The sequence below is a fragment of the Periplaneta americana genome, chromosome 2, assembly GCF_040183065.1.
Source record: "Periplaneta americana isolate PAMFEO1 chromosome 2, P.americana_PAMFEO1_priV1, whole genome shotgun sequence".
NCBI classification, from domain to species: Eukaryota; Metazoa; Arthropoda; class Insecta; order Blattodea; family Blattidae; genus Periplaneta; species Periplaneta americana.
Genome location: NC_091118.1, coordinates 83,881,642 through 83,899,179, shown reverse-complemented (window position 1 = coordinate 83,899,179; position 17,538 = coordinate 83,881,642).

Below are 17,538 nucleotides of genomic sequence, written 5' to 3'. Positions count from 1 at the left end.
CTAACACAAAACTAAAGATCCAAAAACCCAACGCCAATATTTGGTTCAATAAACAATGTTAAACCGGATCACTCCGAAATACGCAACCAAGTACTTGATAAGCATATAGGCGGCTATTAGACAAAATATTTATAAATTAATAAACAGTACACGTTGCAACGGAAGCAGTAAACAAGCACTATTATGTAAATACCGCTTTCCAACCTCGTCCTCTATCCCGCCCCTATCCTTAGGTCCCGACTCAGCGTTGTATATACTGTAGTTTATTTTTAAAATTAAAACTAGAAAAACTACAAGTAGTGTTACATACCTTCATTGCTTGGCTTGGTTTTTCGAGGGCTGGACCCGGGTAGAGTCCTTACACTCAATCATGCTTTGCCCCATTGTGTTCTTAGCTATGCGATGATTGTCCAAGTCCTCGTTGGTATTTGTGTGTCAGATACTGACAGGTGAACCATCCTGCCTCAGCCCCTGATAGAGCCAGGTTCCATTTTATAGGCGAGTAATCTAATAAGCTCCAGGGGTCCGGAGCCCCAAGCCCTTCCTTATCAGCCGACGCTGGCAGGTGGGCCATCCTGCCCCATCTCATGATAGAACTAGGTCTCACCCGTCCTTTCTGACAAGCCCAAGTCCTCCCTATATGAGCATCGGAAACCAGCACTACTCCTTACACTTGAACCCAGCCTATATACTGCCCTGCTAAGCAAAAGTGCCGTATCTGCAGGAAAATTGAAAAATGGGGTTTTCGCACTTTATAGGGTTTTGTACTGTCAGAAATTCATTGGACTAAGTAAAAATGCGGTATCTCCAATGACAAATGAAATATAAGCTCTTTATTTTGCCGTATCTGCACAAAATCGCTAGATAAACTAAGCAAGACTGCAGTATGTCTCTCATGCTACGCAAAAGTGCGGTATGTGAGTTGCAGATACTGCATTGTTGCTTAGTACCAAGCATATACCGCGGTCTTCCTTAGCATTGTCACATTCTTTTTATCCACATGCAGCTTTCTGCTTCAGTATGCACCTGTCAGTGTTATTTTAAACAGCAATCTGTGTTAAAAACAATTATAATTATGTCTACTTCTTCTAGCTCTAAACAGTTAATAAAATTAGCTTGGGAAAAATGTTCTTTATCCAGCATGATAGAAAATGAAAATTTTAATTCAAGTGTTGCAGGTCAACTTATGAATTCTAGCTTATCATGAAACATTCGCTGCAGTGGGAAAGAAATCTAAATTGAAACCTTTTGCATTTGTTTGGAATGAAGCTATTATAGGACGAAATAAGGAAGGTATTATAGGTACGTTTTACATGTTCCTGAAAGACACAGATATGTCTAAATATAGTAATTTGGGTAGATAATTGTTTAAGCCAGAACAAGAACTGGTGTCTGTATTCTTTCTTGGTCTTCACGGTGAATTCCAAGGAAATAGCTGCCCAAGAAATCAACCTTTTCTATTTTGAACCAGGACACACATTTATTCTGCTTACAGTATTCAACACCAAGTTCAAAATGTCTCTCAAAAAGCAGAAAGGAACATACGACTTTGACGATTTTGTAGACGCTTGTCACGATGAAAATAATGGGAAAATGGAACTAATAAAGATAGATCACACAAACTTCCGCAAAGGAAAGATTCCACTGCCCATCAGAAAAAAAAAAACTGCAAACCAACTACCTTACCTTAAGGATATCGTTCATGTGAAATCAGTGAGAGGTAACTATGTACTGGAGTACAAAGCAACATATAATGAAACTGAAAGTTACAAAACTTTAGATTTCCTGCAAAAGATAACACAGAAAAGACATGGCATGCAATTCCCTGAACATCTGGATAAGACCTGTGGATTTGATCTTGAGAAGAGAGATAGAATTGAGAACATCTTGAAAGAAGGCATTCCAGAAAACAGACTTAAATTATGGCGAGATTTACTAATGCAGTAAATATTTTATGCATACTTATTTTTAAAGATTGATTATTATTAATAATATTACATTGTTAATACTATAATTTTGTTCATGACTTGCATAAATTGTGATTTTTTGTCACTCATAATGTCATGTTGTGTGAAATAATTAGAAAGGATTTATCATACGTATTCAATTTTTGTTACTAATGGGTTTCTGAATTTGCTATTGCATATTATTCATGTAGCATTATTAATTAAAATAGAGAATCGTCAGCTTCAGAACTTCAACAGAAGAGACGCCTAGAATCATAAGGGCCTAAAGCACACTATGGTGAATTTGTATATTTTTGCATATATATGCATGTTCTGATATATTTTAATAGATATTGTGGGATGTATAAGATTGTACCATGAACAAATCAAAACCTCACATATTAGAAATCTGAATAATAATTTGAATATCATAAATTAATGTGAATTTTTCTCAGAACTTCGATTCCGTACTTTGGGCCCTTATGGTTCTGGATGCCTATTCTTTCATTTCTTAATTTTATGCAGATACCGCACTTCTCCTTAGCAGGTCGGCAACATACGGCATTTTGTAGTTAAGGAAGATATTTATATATTAAATCGTGCTGTGTTAAAGAGCGGTATCTGCAGTTTCTATTAAATGGCTGAATTAATATAATTTTTGTTTGTTTCAGTAATTTTGTAATGTCGTATATAGCTGGAAACCACATAAATTATGAAATCGTACATAAAAATCTAAAGGAGCTGTACAAAAAACTTTAAACTCATTTTCTCGGTACTTTGCTTTTTGTAGTTACGGCACTTAGGCTTAGCAGGGCAGTATAGAGGATGTAGAGAGTGCTGGTGGAATGACTTGGAGAAATGGGAGTACCCCTAGAAAACTCCTCTGCCTTATCACCGCAAACTCCATCATGATCTGGCCTGGGGTCAAACCCGGGGTACACACATGTATAGTAACGGTTAGCGCGTCTGGCCGCGAAACCAGGTGCCCCGGGTTCGAATCCCGGTCGAATCAAGTTATCCGGTTGAGGTTTTTTCCGGGGTTTTTCCTTAACTTAATTTGAGCAAATGCTGGGTAACTTTCAGTGCTGGACTCCGGACTCATTTCACCGGCACTATCACCTTCATCTCATTCAGACGCTAAATAACCTAACATGTTGATAGACTACAGCTCGTAAAATAACCTACTTCTCCTCTCCTAGAACCTGGGCCGCCTGGATGGAAGCTCAGTACGCTAGCACTTAGCCACAGACTTCCATACCTTCTTCTCATATTTCATAATAGATTAATCCATCGTTTCCCAACCTGTGGTTCGCGAACCTCCAGGGAATGGAGATAAATAGGTTATAGGTGAAAATTGTGATTTACATTTTATCAATTATAGCATCAGAGGTCTACTAACAGGTTTGTAATTAACTTTAATTTAGTGGTACTTTTTTAATAACCCTTTTTATTTTGACAGTTTTTCTACTAACAGGTTTGTGATTAACTTTAATTTAGTGGTACTTTTTTAATAACCCTTTTTATTTTGACAGTTTTTTCAAAACTTGCTTTCTAGAACCTGACACAACAATTAACATTATAATAAACTACAGAACTGTATAATTAATGAACACGAACATATAAAATTATTAATTTGGATTGTTATATTATTGTTTTGCATAATTTTGGACAAATTGTTGTTAACCATAACTTTTTATTTTTTATTTTATTGGGTTATTTTACGACGTTGTATCAAAATCTCAGGTTATTTAGCGTCTGAATGATATGAAGGTGATAATGCCGGTGAAATGAGTCCGGGGTCCAACTCCGAAAGTTACCCAGCATTTGCTCGTATTGGGTTAAGGGAAAACCCCGGAAAAAACCTCAATCAGATAACTTGCCCCGACCGGGATTCGAACCCGGGCCACCTGGTTTCGCGGCCAGACGCGCCGACCGTTACTCCACAGGTTGGACTAACCATAACTAAGTTTATAAAAATTAATAATAATAATGTTTGAAATATTAAACTCGGTAAGATCACACCAAAAGGTTGATATCAACCCATTCTCTGTAAATGTTGTAAAATCATAGACTGGCACACAGTACACTGAATCATTTAGTTTCTCCTCCACCTGAGTCCTCAACAATAGATGAAACATTGTTTTTTCACTTTCTCTGTTTTCTTGAAAGATGACCTCATAGAATGATTTAACGCTCCCTGGAATCTCCAAACAAGACATTTTTTTTTTAATATGTTCACTCTTCTTTTGCTGATATGATTTTGATGTTTCAGTATAATAGAATCATCTATAGTCCCGAAGGATTTTTCTAAGTCAGAATTTCCATATTTGTTGAGAGTCCAGTGGAAGTATTCTTTATTGAAATAGTTACAATCCTTTATGCCATGTTTTTAGCATACTTTATCTCTCGTGTCTTCTTTCAGATCTTGCACATGCCAATCTCCTCCTAATAATTTCACAACACCATGATTCCTCAAAATATCGCAATAGTTTGTTGCAGATATTATGTCTTCTTTCTGTCTGTCCTACTTCTTTTCAACATTTCCCAACACTCTGGTAGCATAAAGCAATGCCCACGTATGGGGAAAATGGTGGACTTACGAAAAAACACTGGATTTTTCTAAAATCTTCCTACAATTGCCAACATTATACTATTTTTTGTTTTGGGACATGCATGAGTCTGAAAACAAACGAAGAGTCAATTATTTTTCGCTTACTTTTTAAAATTTGTTTCAAGTTGTTGAAAATGGTCTCTTTACAGCAGAACTCATTTCATTTGCTACTCTTGCAGACTGAGTCTCTAACAAGGCATAAAAGTTTAATATGAGCTTTACCATCGGCTTTATATTTATCATTATATAAATATTGTAGAGTCTGGAATAGAAAGCTTCACCAATATAAACTTCCAGCAGTGGCTGAGTCTGTTACGTGTGTAACATTACATTTATATACGATTCATCACTATCCTTCATAATCTGAAAAAAAAAAAAATCTGTTAGCTCTTGCTTTGTGCAAACGGTATTCAAGAAAATACTTTTTTTTTTTTTTTCCAGATCACTTGCAGATTTTGATGTCAACTGAAGTGACTTACAGGTTGAGCAGGTGTCAAAATGAGGGTTTCCGAAAACTACTATAACATACTGTTTTGAACTTAGAAAGGGAGGACTTACGTCTTCACTCTTGCTCTTGCTCTCTATAGAAGCGAGGATGCATGATATTGATATTGAGTTCAGGTGGAAAATATGATCGTGTGCATTTATTCTTATTCTAATGGATTTCCCTACATTTTGTATTTCTGAACATGTTTCATAATATCATTTCTGGCTTGTTCTTATGCAGGGATTTGTCAAGATCCTCTCCTCTTTTCTTTAAGTGATGAACCAATATTAAAAAAGTGTCTTGCAATAAGAGCAAGTTTAATACAGGACATATTAAGTTATTTCCACTTAAGACTTCTCTCACACACGTATCATAATATTATTTTTCTTACAAAACACATTGTTGAGTCGCAAAATAATTTCAATAAATGTAGAAATGAAATTAATTGAAATAGTAAGCAAGTTTTGCTATAACTCTCACTTAGCAGAAAACAAGTTTTGAAAAAAAAAAAAAACGATCACGCTTTGACACACTGCAATGAAGGGAAATAATCCAATTTTACTGAGACGCCTTTAACATGTAGAGGCATGCCTTATGTTCACGAATCCATCAAACTCTCAATTTTGCAAATTTTGCAGTTAGCAAGTTTGGAAAAACGGTCCTCAATTATTATTATTATTATTATTATTATTATTATTATTATTATATTATTATTATTATTATTATTATTATTATTATTATTATTTTAAAATTAAATTAGCCCTATAATGCCCCTTGTTACATATGTGTAACATCGGGAATTTATCACATTATTTCCACGTTAGGAATGCATTTGATTTCGCTACAACGGAAATTTAGTCTGCCAGCTTCTTTGTGTTATAACAATACTAACAAGATTACCGCGACCTGACTAAGGAACGGTTAGGCCTACATGTCGGTCAGGCCTTTGATTTTAGATGTTAATGTGGAATTTTAACAAACTTAGACTATATTTAATTTTGTATTTTTAACAATAGCCTACTTCTTCTTTCCTTGTGGCAAATATGGATAACTGGTTGAAAAGTGAAAGTTTGATAGGGAAACACTGTTTAACAAAATCGCAAGTTAGTGTTGTGTCAACAGGTCATTCATCTTCTAGTGATATGTGTTAATCCGACAAAAGTGAACCGTGTGTAAAGAAAAGACAGTACGATGATAATTGCATTAGGTTTGAATTTTCATATGCATAGGTGACAAGGACTGTCCAAGACCACAGTGTGTTGTTTGCGGCCATATTCTTGCTAACAGTAGTCTGAAACCTTATCTACTTAAACGTCAAATAGAAACTAAACACCCCACCCACGTAAACAAATCTGCTGATATTTTTACACGAAAAGCTAACGAGTGGAAAAACGATTTAACTACTTTTATATCCGCTGCAAACAGTGACAATGTGAATGCTCTTGAAGCGTTTATCATGTTAGCTACAGAATTGCTAAAACTGCAAAACCTCATTCAATAGCTGAAGATTTAGTGCGGCCATGTATAAATGATGTAGTACAGTGCATGCTTGGAGAATCTTTCACAAAAAGTCAATATGGTACCATTGTCCGACAATACGATCAACCGCCCGATTAAAGACATGGCAAATTATGTCGAAAATGAAATTTTGGAAAGAGTTCGTGCCAGTCCTTCTTTTGCGATTCAACTTGAAGAATGGACTGATGTTGCCATTTTGTTACTTTTCGTCCGTTATATTAATGGGGAGTCTGTAAAGAGGAGCTACTATTCTGCAAACCCTTAAAAGAGACAACTACGGGAGGAGATATATTAAAGTTAACCGACGAATACTTTCGCAAAAATTTAATAGACTGGACTCGCTGTGTAGGTATTTGTTCAGATGGTGCAAAATCTATGACAGGGTGTTGTTATGCTGGGTTTGTTGCCAAAGTGAAATCGATAGCGCCGAACGCTTCTTGGACACATTGTTGTATTCATAGACAGGCTCTTGTTTCTAAACGCATGCCCGATGGATTGAAATGTGTGCTGGACGATGCAGTGAAAATAACTAATTTTATTAAGGCTCGCCCTACAAATTCCCGCATCTTTGCAGTGCTTTGTGAGGAAATGGGAAGCATTTATAAGAGTTTATTGTCTCACATTGAAGTTTGGTGACTATCTCGAGGTGGACCTAATAATTCCAGACTGTATGAACTTAAAGACGAAGTTTACGTTTTTCTCACCAGCCATGCCTTTCACCAAGCAAAGTGCATGGAAGATGTAATCTGGCTTCATACTTCAGCTCATTTGGCAGTCATTTTCTAAAAAAATTAACAGTTTAAACGTATATCTCCAGGGGTCAAATATAAACGTTTATATTGTCAAAGACCATATCGAATCATTCATTAAAAAACTAATTTTTTGGGAAATGTGTTTTAATAGCAATGAAACCGAGTGCTTTGATACCCTTCACGACTTCCTGGCGGAAAATCATCTTTCTTTGGACGAAAAAATCAAGAACATGGTTAAAAAACATTTGAAGGTACTTGGAATATTTCCCTGCTATCTCCAATAATAACAATTGGATTCGCAATCCCTTCGAAGAGTCAACAATTTTTAGAATCCACATTAAGCGTAGATGAAAAAGAGCAGCTTCTTGAAATTTTCACTGATTTTCAGTTACAGAAAAGTTATAAATCTTTGTCATTAATTTTTTTTTGGTTGAGTTTAAAGGAGTTCCCAGTGTTAGCGAATAGAGCCATAACGGCTTTATTACCCTTTTCATCCACATATTCGTGCGAAAAGTCGTTTTCTTCATATCCCTATTTAAAAAATAAATACAGAAACAGACTTTGTGCTGAAAGTGATTTGAGACTTTATTTAACTTCTGTGGTTCCTGACTTCAAAGCTCTGTGCTATGGAAAGCAGGCGCAACCTTCTCACTAAATTCCAAGGAAGAGGTGAGTAATTATAATGAAAAGATATATTTTGTAATGCAACTATGCCTACACGTTGTGTAACTTTTAAGCCGTAACTAGAGTAACTATAGGTTTTAACAGTTAAGAGTTAAGTTAATTTAATGTTATTAAACTTTTCGCTTGGAATTAAATCTTATGAATGTCTACTGTATTCACATTTAAGTCAGTGGTTCACCTAACTCAGATCGTTGTGGAAGGGGTTCGCGAGTCGAAAAGGTCGAGTACCGCTGGATTGTAATGCAGAAGGACGTGTGTCCGTTGCCTGCATGGACGAAAAGAAACATAAAATCTCTTCGAGAACACAGTACCTTGCAATATAGTTCGTGACAGATTCGGAGGAATGATTTTCACCCCACTCAACGTAGAAAGGGATTAAATATGGCGAAAATCAACATCTAGGCCCTATTGAAAGATAATAATTCATTAGCACCACGTTGCAAAAGTTTTGTGATTTTCATTTGTCACTTTACAGAAAATGTATATGAATATAGGGAAGGTATATGGTTAATTTCATGACTTTGAGTACGGTTACAGAGAGAGGTCTGTGTTGTTATACTTCTACTCCACGCCTGGGCGCCCACACATGCAAACCGCGATACGTTGTAAAGAGAGAGTAAACAAAACGAGTGACCTAATGCGTCGCTCCAAGATTATGACAAGGCAGCCCTCGGGGTGGTTGTGTGATAAATCTATTTTTATTAGTGGTAACGTCCCCAGTAGCAGCTTGACCTCCATTACTAGCAAACAATACAGGGGCTACTGCGAAGTTAAACAAATATAGCCTAAGATTGAACAAGACGATACCGTTAATGTTTTATTGCGAGCCGTATACTTCGTAGGCGTTTTCTATATCCGTTGTAATAAACGCACTCGCTGAAAGCGCCGTTAGACCTACACTTACTAATGTGACTACGGTTAACCAGTGTATGACTACTTTGAAAATTCAAATCTCTTTAGTACTAACTGTTTGGCTTTAAGAAAAGAAAATCAACAAACGATGCAATGAGCTTACAATAACGGAAATTTTAAGACATTTTGAAAATAGGTCACGAGTTAATGCTATATTCTGTGATCATACGAAAACGTTCGATTGTGCTGATCAGAATTTCATTTTATCAAAATTAGAATTTTATGGTATTCGAGGGAATACACTAAATATTTTAGAACGTATAATATTCATGGCAGTGTGCAATTAGTTGCAATAGGTGAAAATTGGTCAAATCTTACCAATACATTATGGTATTCCACAAGGATGAATAATTGATCCTCTACTATTTTGAGAGCAATAAATTGCCTTCCTGAATTCATTAAAGCTATAACAATTATGTATGCTGACGACATTACTTTCCTATGCTCTAGCTCTGCTCTGAGTGAATTACATGCTCTTATCAACGATATTCTATCACAGATGGCTTTATGGTTTGAATTTAATAGTTTCTTGCTTAATCAAGAAAAAATACTATCAACATAACTTTTAGCCTAAATCATCTAATAAATTAGGACAACAAACAAAACTATACAACATTTATAGGATTTTTTTAGACTCCAGTTTAATATGGGTTAACCTTATCGAATATATATTTACAAAGTTATGAAAAGATTTATATTATTTAAGTAAACTAATGACTTATCTTTCTCAAAATTATTTAAGATGTGCCTACTTTTCTTTCTGTCAATCTATAATCCGATACGGCTTAATTATCTGGGGAACTGGTACCAAAATTGGAAGTGTCTTGATTTTGCAAAAGAAAGCCATTGGAATTCTATGTAAATTAAACTATCTTGAAGATTTTCAGATAATCACAGATATTAACAGTCATAAATGTGTATATAATGTATATGATCTAGTTCTTTACACTCGACATAATATCGACAATACTCATTAAACACCATCAATATAAATGATCAGGAAATTAGAAATAGTAAACAAATTAATATTTCATGCCTTGTATTACTTAAGAGTAATACAAACTTTTATATTATGGGGATGAAATTATATAGTAAGCTTCCCACTTAATATTATAAATTTATCAATCAATAGCTTTAAGACTAGATTTTATAATTGGTTATTAAATAATCCTTGTTACTCTGTTGGTGAGTTTTAACACAAATTTGTATGAAATTGTTTCTTAATGAATACATTTAATTACATCTATTTACAATTAATATATTAAGGGTGATTTCATGTTTTCATTGTTTTAATTAAATTTTACTGTTTCAATTGTATTTGTGTTCTTCAAATGTATTATAATATATTGTGACGGCAGGCCGAATACTCTCGGCGTTCCTGGCTGCTTCGGGAAACTTCGTGCGCGTCCGACAGAAGAGAGGGGACGTGAGGAAGCGGCGCGGCACGTGACGAGAGAGGGGAAGAAAACCGACTGCGACGGACGTAAAGGAAGGCTGACCGGCAGGGGGAGCTGGAAGTTTCGACAAGTTACGCGAGCCGGTTGTTGTAGCGAAACGCCTGGAAATCGAAAAGACGAGAACGTGTAATTTAGTAATAAATAAAGGACGCGAGGAGAAGCGAGTCCAGTTTTTGGTCAGCAAGCCAGTCAGTCCTGTTTAGCAGTGAAGCCAGCTTCGAGACCGGAGTTCGAGTTGAGTGTGTCCGCAACTGTGGGAGCGTCCTGGCCAGTGCGGCGTATCCGGAGCCTTTTGTTCGAGTGCAGTGGACCGCAGTTGAGGGACCTGAGTTCGAAGTTCAGTGGACTGACTCTGCAAGTCCTGGGTTCGATATACTGTGAACTTGAGTGAATGAGCTAGAAGAACTAGCCAAGGCAAACGAACTGTGAACTGAGAACTGCCAGTTCTGTTTTGTAAATAGTGCTTTGTGAACATTAGTTAAGATTAGCAGTACATTGTTGTTCTCAATAATCCAAGTAAATTGTCATTGTCGTCTGAGGAGTGCAATAACGAATACTGTGTTGCTGTGTGGAGTGGAAATCGCATTGTTGACGGGAGTGTTTAAATTCAATTATAGAAAGTGATTATTGTTTTGAAAATAAAATTTAATTATTGTTTGAAATAAAAGTTACAATATGTCTGTGACGAAGTCTGTTACTGTATTTCTAATGGCCTAATAAATTTAATTGAATTGAATACGAATATCGAGGTCCATTTTTGTATTTCTACGAGACGTATGTTGGTCTGCGTAATGACGTGACTTAATGGATAGCTCGTGCGTTTCCCAAACAAGCGGTCAGTGGTTCGATTACCTACGTGGCGGAGATTTATCTTCATTGTACGAGAATAGTTGTTTGTGCCTTTTCCTGCATCTGTCCTGTGATGTCTCTAGAGGTGGCCTTGGATCGTGCTGATGAATGTACTAACATAAGCGCACATCTGACCGTTTTCCGCTGTCTCAAAACCGCACATGTTAAATTCATTACCTCAAAATTTAAATTCATTAACCCTTAAGCAGTCGTGCCTAACTTTGTAACATTAAAAGTCGCGCGGGGTTTTGCAGAAACCCTAAATATGATGGCTTCTTATGGTATATATGTTTTGGTGAAAATATAGCTCTTTTTTATTTATACAACTATATGATCCTTTCATTGGAAGTAAAAATTTAATTTTTGAGGGCTGTTTGGTGAGAATGTTGATGAAGGTGAGGGAGGGAGGAGGGGAAACCCGGTGCCGGCACGAAACCTACTCCTGTCGAATAGCACCAAGGGCGCCGCCAGGCTTAACATCCCCCATCCGACGGACGAATCAAGAATATGCCTTCTCTTCATATGCACTGCGGAGAGATTTGGGATTTAACTCAGTCATATTGGTACACAATTTAGTGATTAGAAGTTGTGCACCGCTATCTCTCCTAGTCCCGAGGTAGAAATTTTGCATGAAAATTTTTGACGCCGCTGGGAATCGAACCCGGGCCGGCTAGTCTGGAGGCAGAGCGCTACCACAGAGCTAACTCGGTGGACCATTCCGTCCAGAGCATCCTTTAGTAAGCAGTTTCTGCTCAAACAGTGACCAAACTAATTCCTTTTTCTCTTCCTGATCAATTTCAGCATCACTCTTTCTTCACCCACTTCGTCCAACACAGCTTCATTACTTATTCTGTCTGACCAAATCAAGCGTTTAATTCTTCTCCATAGTCACATTTCCAATGCTTCTATTCGCTTCGTCGTAATTTCCATGTTTCTGATTACGTGTTAGTGTATACCCAAATATGAAGAAGTGTGCCGAAACTAAGTTATGCAAGGCTAAGTCTTACATCACACTGCTCAAATTAAATTTCTTGAGGGCCCTGATGCCGTTTGATTCAGATTGCGACCTGAAACAACAGTCATTCCTAACCACTACAGATATAACAAGGTTCTAGCTAAAGTAAGTGAATGTTCACGCCTTTCTAAAGAAAACTGTTGCTTTTACATTACTGGACTTTCTCCATACGCTGCTTACTGTATATCAGTAAATAAAATTTTGTGTTATACGTACTAATACTATGTAGTGTGTTAAGTGAACAGATCATCATATTATTGTTCCCATCCAACTTATACACATTAAGAAAACTATTTAAATTCATGGAAAGAGATGTCTTTATCTTTTTAATAACACCATTAAACGTCCACATTTTATTATCAGTGTCGATCATAGATTTCTCCTTTCTTATTAACACAGTCATCATCATCCTCACGGATTAGGCCTGCTGTCTGTTGTGGCTCAGTAAATACATAGTGTTCTGCGAAATGGCAGGTCTTTCACTGCAAACCCAGCATTCTCCAATCTTTCCTATTTTTTTTTTTGCCTTCCTCTTAGTCTCCGAATATGATCCATATGTGTTAAGGTCATCTATAATCTGAATATATTCTATTCTCTCGAACTCTTCTCCCGTTCACCTTTCCTTTCAGACCATCCTTCAGTAGGCACTTTCTTGACAGAACCAATTTATTTTTCTCTTCCTGATCAATTTCAGCATCACACTTTCTTCATCCACTCTTTCCAACACAGCTTCATTTCTTATTCTGTCTGTCCAATTCACACTCTCCATTCTTCTCCATATCCATATGTCAAATGCTTTTAGTCGCTTCTCTTCATTTCGTCGTAATGTCCATGTTTCTGCTCCGTACAATGCCACACTCTACACATAGCACTTCACTAGTCTCTTCCTTAGTTCCTTTTCCAGAAGTCTGCACAAAATGCTCCTTTTTCTATTAATAGCTTCCTTTGCTTTTGCTGACCTCCTTCTGACTTCCTGGCAGTAGCTCATGTTAATGCTTACAGTACACACAGTCCAAGTATTTGAAGCTCTCCTCTTGTTCTACTGCCTCATTTTGTGTTCGCAAGGTTACATTCTTTACTTTTCTTCCGATAACCAAGGTCTTTGTCTTGTTTGCATTTATCTTCTTTCCATGCTGCTCATAGCTGTCATCTAGCTTCAGTAGCATATCCCTTAGTATCACCTCCTCAAGGTGGCAGATATTCCGATGCTGCTTTCGAAAAATGACCACCGTTCATTCTTTTCAAATGTTAATTCAATTTAGTTTTATATCTCATTACTTGTTCGCTGATGGGTTCAAGTTCCAGTTCTTTTGTTATTTCTTCATTCCTAATATGGTCCAGTCGTGAGAATCCTTTCATTGGATGTAAAAATTTAATTTTTGAGGGCTGTATAATGTTGTCGCAATTATTTGCGTTTCATTACACAGTATTCACTTCCGTAAAGTAGAGTAGGTACCACCATAAAATACCGACAATATAAAATACACTTGAAGACGTTCAAAGAGATTCTTTCCAAAATGTGAGAAATTTCGTTATGTACGATGGTTTACTCCAAAAGTAATGGCTTCTATTTTATTATGTTAGCCTACGACGTCAGAGGCGAATGTTAATGATATGGAAGTAAAGTTTAAATCTTCCTAGCAATATACCGTTAAATTTTCTTGAAGTAAGAGATAAAAGCAGAGGCATCTGACATGAAAGTGTTTATGAAGCAGAAATGTGTCAATTAATTCCTCCATGCAGAAAAAAAATTGCAGCCATGGCATTCGATGCATTTAATCGTTTGTGGAGACCAAACAGTGGATGTGAGGACAGTAAGGCAGAGTTGTCATTTCAACAGTGAGGACAACACTTGGAGAGAGAGGTAATTTTCCGGCCTGTCCTGCACAGCTGCCACCCCATGATATGAAGAAAATTGCTATCAGTTCTTCTGCGCGAATTGGCAAAATACGAGGAGCTGAATGTCAACTTCAATGCGTTGCAACGTTAGACATTACGAGTTGTTTAAACTAAATTTCCTCAATACATACCTTTATATTAATTGGAGATCTTCCGTACGTATGCTAGTTAACCAATGCACTCGCGAATTATGACAAAAAATAATTAATTCCAAGTCTCGGCACGAGGTGTAAATATGGCGCTATAAGCAGTCAAAACGTGCAATTGTCTATAACTCTGACGTCAGTGTGTTCTTCCGGTTGCATTGCATTGTGTCAGTCCCATGTTGCTTGGTGATGCGTGTTGATTCCGTTAGTGAAGTGAATGCTCGTTGAAAATTTAGGATCTGTACTACGACTCTCGGATAAAGTTCTAGTTTAAACTTATCCGGCAGATGTCATATTTATCCGGAAGTTGGGTTGTAATTGCGTACTACGACTTTTGGTTATGTGCAGTCTGGAGGCTAAACTTCCAGATTGAGTTCCGTAAGTGCTTTCAGAGTGGATACATCTTATAGTGCTTATTGTGTGTGAACAGTGTTATTTGAAGACATTTCTATAAATTTAGTTGTGTTAATTTGTAATTCGTTCCTTTCTTATTTATTTTTCTTCTCTCAATATATAATATTACATACACTCACCGAAGTTTTTTGAATATTAACGAAATACAACGGGGTGCACCCCCATCTGTTAGGGATGGGGACCTAAACTCATTACATAACTATACATTAGAGAAAGAAACAACACAAAAAATGGAGACCGAGGAACTAAATTCCACTTCTACATCTAATACACAATCGCAAAAGTTACCGGTAGTATATTATGCACAGAATTCAAGAGGACCATATGCAGTATATGTCCAATCTGAAGACAATAATATAGGCAATTTACACCCACTGAAAATAGGACGATTATTATTTAAAAGAGACCACAAAGATATTCAAGAAATTAAAAGACTAGGCAGAAATAGACTGCAGATCAACTTCACAACAGCACAGGCAGCTAATAATTTCCTAGAAGACAAAGTACTAGAAACAGAGAAATTGGTGGCCTTTATTCCTAAACATAGAGTTACTTCCATCGGTGTAATACCAGGAGTCGACACTTCAATTTCTATTGAAGAGATACAAAAGGACATAAATAGTTCGGAAAAGGTATACAAAATAGAACGTTTTTATAGAAAGATGTATGTAGGGGAAGAGGTGAAATATATTCCAACTCAAACAGTGTAGATTACTTTTGAAGCACAAAAATTACCTTGGTATATTACGTTATACTTTGTTAGATACGAGGTAGAGAAATATAGATTTCCTGTTCTACAATGCAAAAATTGCCAGAGGTATGGGCATCACGAAAAACAATGCAGAGGACAATCCAGATGTGTGAAGTGTGGAGAAAATCATACCTTGACTAATTGTTCAAGTTCAAAATTGCGATGTTGTAATTGTTCCTTGGATCACTTAGCGAATAGTGAAATCCCAACTCAATATTAAAAAGAAGATGACAGAACTTAATATATCCTTTCATGAAGCAAGAGAGATTGATTCAAAGCAAGAAAGGTCGTATTCAGCAGTAACGGAAAAAGATTTCCCACAATTGCCATCAGTCCTTCCTAGCCAGACACAATCCACCCAACACTTTCCTACCCCTCTAACACAGAGTACTCCGCGTAAGCGAACACGGGTAGATTTACCCACAGTTCCAGGCCAAAGAAAATCCTTTTCAACATTTCTACAAATCCCAACCGGGCAGGCTCGGTATTCCCAATAGATCTCAGAGACAGACCTTACTATTAGATAGTCCATCTAAAATTCATACGGTTCACAATAGTCAACACACCCTTCAAGAAGACGCAACTGCTCCAGTTCACCCAAATACAGCAAATGCTCTACCAATGACATTCAATATTAAATCGTCTAATAAAAGACGTACAGAGAATGGATCCCACGAACACAGAATTGAGCGAGAAACTAGTCCAAGACTATAAACAAAAGATCCTCCTTAATTTAGTACAATGAAGAGTGTTCCTCTTCAGAAGCTATCGATATAAAATTTAAACAGACATAACCTTTCACCGTTTCATAGATTTATATACATATTTATATATACTTCTTACTGGGTTATTTATACATATTTTCGGTTAGCCCTTCCAAACTCTCCGATGGCAGATCTAAATTTAAAAATTCTGCAGTGGAACTGTCGTAGTCTCAAACATAAAATAACAGAGCTACAAAATTTGTTATCTTTACAAGAGATTGATATTGCAGCCCTATGCGAGACATGGATAAATCAATCCTTTCTACCAAAATTTCGAAATTTTACTTTAAATACAAAGAATAGGACGGACGGTAGGGGAGGAGTAGCAATCCTGGTTAGAAAGGGTATATCATATTCCTTATTACATCTCACAAATATACCACCAGAGGTAGAAGTTATTGGGATTAGAGTGAAAAATGTAAACATAATTAATATTTATCAACCTCCTAATGTTATCTCATCTACTACTAGTTGGCACGCAGTTTTTTCGCAAATACCACAAAACGAACAACTAATTATAGTTGGTGATTTTAATTCCCACCATCCCTGTTGGCACAGTAGCCACACAGATCAAAGAGGGCAACAACTTTATGAGGCACTTGACCTTTTAAATCTTGTTGTTTTAAATCAAAATGATAGTACGCGTTTAGTAGCACCTTATGGAGAACAGTCTATAGTCGATTTAACTATTACGCAACCTCCTTTGGCGTTGTATACAAACTGGAGCATTATAAAAGATTCAATGGGCAGTGACCATTTTCCTATTGTCACAGAAGTGGGAGTGTCTTGTTTTAGTAGTAATGTACAGGATTCGATTCGGAAGAGAAAAGGAATTGCTCATATTGATTGGATACATTTTTCTACTTCCCTTGAAGATATGTTAAATAAAAAGGAGAACATACCGGTTTCGGAAGGCATATGTGAGATCAATGCGACAATTACAAATTATCTAGATAGTAAACACCCTAAAACAAGAATTCTAAACAGTAGATTCCGCCCTCCTCTTTGGTGGGATGAGGATATAAAAAACAACATAAAGCTCAGGAAGGAGTTAACATCTCAATATATTAAAAATATGACGCCAGAAAATTACATGTTACTTAATAAACAATCTGCAATAACGAAAAAACTTACACGTAAGAAAAAAAGGAATTCATGGAAGCAATATTGCAATACATTAAGGAAAGACACACGGTCAAAGGAAGTATGGCAAATAATAAAGACGTTGAAAAATAACAGGACCTTCACAGACTCAACACCACTCAACTGGAAAACAATAGAAGAAATCAAGCAGCACGTATGTCCCCTTACAGTGAGTGTTTCTCCATATACC